Raw genomic sequence first — 3,851 nt, forward strand, 5'->3', positions numbered from 1 at the left:
CCGCCCGCAGTGCGATCACCTGCAACAGAACGCGTGGCACATCAGTACCTGCATTGCCATCCAAAGCGATCGGGAAAAATGCTACATCCAATTTTTTTCCCAATCGCCCTGGACCGACACGCAGGCATTGTTGTGCCTGCGTTTTGGTGCGGGCAATCATACTGTGGGCTGCGGTGCCATTGACTTCAATGCACCATCACGTCCCCTCCCACCCTAGAATGCAGGGGGAGTTTACTATGCGATACAGTGCATTCCAGAAGCTAACCTCACTGGAAAACACTGTATATGGTGTGTATATAGTGTGAACAAGCCCTAAATCTGTCTTTACTTTCTCCAGCAGCAAAGGGTTAACAGCAAGTTAAACAAACTTAGCTAGGCACAAACAAACTTGCTGGAACAAATCAGAATAACCAATCAATGTGAATCATATCCTATATAAACAGGTGTTCTCCACAAGGCTTCCTCTTTCTAAAGGTGCCCATACACTGCATGATTCTCGTACGAGAATCGCGGGAAATCCCGCGATGGTACATGAATCGTGCAGTGTATGGAAGGCGTGCGACCGTTCCTACTGTACGGTCGCACAACTTTTGTATATCGAGCATGTTGGAAAACCAGCCGAGAATCGTACGATTTTCGGCTGGATTTTAACATGATCGAGAGACAACTGCCTAACGGGCCGGTGTGCGCACGTGCACACTGCCCGTTCAGCATTGCAGTCACCGGAAGCCCGCCCCTCAGGGGGGCGGGCTTCTGATGATCGCAGGTACGATCTGCCTGTCCAAGATGGGCAGATCGTACGTTTTTTTTAAGTACTTTACAACCCTCGCAAGACAAAAGTCTTGCGAGGGTTGTAATGTGTATGGCCACCTTACCTCATATGCAGGTCTAATATTTTGTTTTTCCTGCTTCTTTTATATTCATGGAGGGGGATTGATCAAAACTGGAGCAGAGAAAATCTGGAGCAGTTGCCCATGGCAACTAATTGGCTTCTCTCTTTCATTTTCAAATCTTAACTGAACAAACTGAAGAGAAACGCTGATTGTTTGTCATGGGCAACTGCTCCAGATTCTGTCTGCTCTAGTTTTGATAAATTCCCCCCCCCTGGCATTTTTCAACACACACACAAAGAGGGGAATTTATCAAAACTGGAGCAGACAAAATCTGGAGCAGTGGCCCGGGGCAACCAATCAGCTTCTTCAGTTTCTACAGTTAAGATTTGGAAATGAAAGAGAGAAGCTAATTGGTTGCCATGCACAGCTGCTCCAGATTTTGTCTGCTCCAGTTTTGATAAATTCTCCTCATTTATTCTTCTGTTTTTCTCCCTTTACATCTTCTACCCTTTCCACTGCCCCCTGCTATATAGGCAGTAATATTCCCTTTTTCACATATTTTTTCTCCCTCAGTAATACACCTGACTGACTCAGCTGTGACATTACTGCTGAGTGGTCTACTTGTGTTGTCAGTGGGGGTGGCTAACCTCGAACTTCACATTATGGTCTCAGAGGGTCCAAAAAATGAGAGAGACAGTAGAGGAGACATTTTTGGTGAGGAACAATTGTGTGCTATGATGGATGAGACGGTCAGCAGGACCATTTCCAAGGCTCTGATATCTGCCACAGCAGATTTCTCGCCATGCCATACACTAAGGAGAGTAGGCGTAAGAGATTAACCCCTGGTACTCCGTCTGATATTTGTTGGTCTGCTGAGGACTCATCCTATGTTTTTGCAAATATCTAGCAAGCAGTAGATATATTCAAAACATTTTTAAAAAGTCACCAAAAAGGGTTTTACTTACCCGTGTCTCCGCAGCTCGCTCCCGTCCGAAGATCTGAAAAATTCTCGAGCGGCCGCGAAGGATCATGCAGCGGGCGCACGCAGCCGGGAGACGAGGAGAGACACAGGGTAAGTCAATGCAGCAGCCCAGCAGCATGCACTTGCACAGACGCCGTGGGACACAGAAGACACAGCAGTCAGTGATGGATCAGAAACCGGCACCAGTGCTGGAGAGATTGCTGAAAACTATTGGAAAGAAGATGATCGGATCAAGAGGCATCATTTAAGGTCATAAGTCCCTAAAGTAGTATTCGGGGGGGGAGGGGGATTATATCCTTTATTGTGACTTTAACTCTGACAGGTACAATTTTCATAGTGGGAGCTTGGAGGGCTCCTAAAGTTTTCCTTACCTCAATTAAGAAAAAAATCTCATGGATAATGACAAAAAACTGTCTAGCTATTAAAGAACAAACACCACCAATCTAAGAGCACCGGGGATCCTTCAATATAAACCCTCCTGGAACACCTCTTTTCTTCCATTGGTCTCCCCCATCCTTTCTTTTTTTTCCCATCATCTTTTCTGTCATTCGTTTTGCTTACTGACCTATACAATTCACCACGAACTCGGAAAGTGTAGGCACTGCATAAAACAACGCTCCTGTTACTTTTGCTGCCCTCAAGTGCATTGGGCTAACAGCATATTGTCATACTTAAAACAATGACTTTTCTGGTTGTTGTATTAAACTTTATTAACAAAACCAATAAACAGACATTGAAAGAATGACTATTCCATTCCATCTTATTTACTTCTGTCATTGTTCTCTGAGAAGCTCGGTAGATATTGTGCAGTATACATTTTGGTCTCTAGATGGAGACAAAGCTCTCCTTCAATGTTTATAAAGTGCCACAAACCAATTTACCTGCATGGATTTTATAATCACAATTGATATTCATATACAAGCACATTGTGTCTTTTGAAAGCATGAGCCTACACATTTTAAAGCATATAGCTTCCCATTTCATATTCATAGACCAGTTTGATCAATATGTTTGCTTCACTAATCAAGCCTTAGAGAAAACTTGAACTCCCTAAGAATGCAGTAAACTGGCAGCTGAACACAAATTTAGATACCTAAAGGTACCTGCACATTGCACAAGACGTCTGCCTAAGCTCTAATATACAAAATATGACTTCCGTTGTTAAGCATTAAAGCTAAACTCCAGGCAGATATAAAAGACACAAATTAATGCAGGTCTGAATTTATTAATACATAATTACATGTATTTTTAAATGCAAGCAGTGCAAGTATCTAAATTTGACCCGGTATCAACCTGCTGCAGTGAGTAAGAAGCAGCACAAGTAGCCAATCAGTTCATGTGCTGATAAGCAGCAGGAAGAAGAAGTGACAGAGATGATGAGCTTATCATTTATTATCCCCCCAGTTTTTTGGTAAATTATCAAAGTTGGGGTCACGTCGGGTAAATAGACACCAAACATGTCAAGCCTTTAAATTGCGCGCGCCCGCAAAATAGCAGAAAACGACCACACCCAAAATTGGCCATAGGTAACGCTTTAAAAGCTTTTACCACTCATCAGTTTAGTGTTATTAGTGAATAATGGTCCTAGAATTATTGCTCACACTCCGACATTCACGGTGATATGTAACATGTGCAGCACAATAGGCGGAATCATCGTTTTCGCACGTAGGCGCACCTGGCGCATGTTTGCGTGTGTATGTGGGGAACAAAAAAATGTTGTGTTATTTTTAAAAAAATGTAAGCTTCTTTATTTTTTTATGATTTAATTTTTTTCAAACTTTTTTTTTACACTTAACTTTATAGCTATCACATAGGGGGCTAAGAAACCCCCCTATGTGATAGCCAATTCCCATAACAGGTCCTCTTTATGGAGACATCAGGGGTCCCAAGATCCCTAATGTCACCTAGGCACCCCCAGAGAAGCTGATGAAGCAGAGATCTGCTTCAGCAGCTTCTCACCGACATCTGTTGCTGGCAGTGTCGGAGCTAAGGAACAAAGGGCCCTGGTGCAAGATTTTTTTTTTGGCCCCCCCCCC

The sequence above is a fragment of the Nanorana parkeri genome, unplaced genomic scaffold, assembly GCF_000935625.1.
Source record: "Nanorana parkeri isolate BGI_ZX_2015 unplaced genomic scaffold, ASM93562v1 scaffold396, whole genome shotgun sequence".
NCBI lineage: Eukaryota > Metazoa > Chordata > Amphibia > Anura > Dicroglossidae > Nanorana > Nanorana parkeri.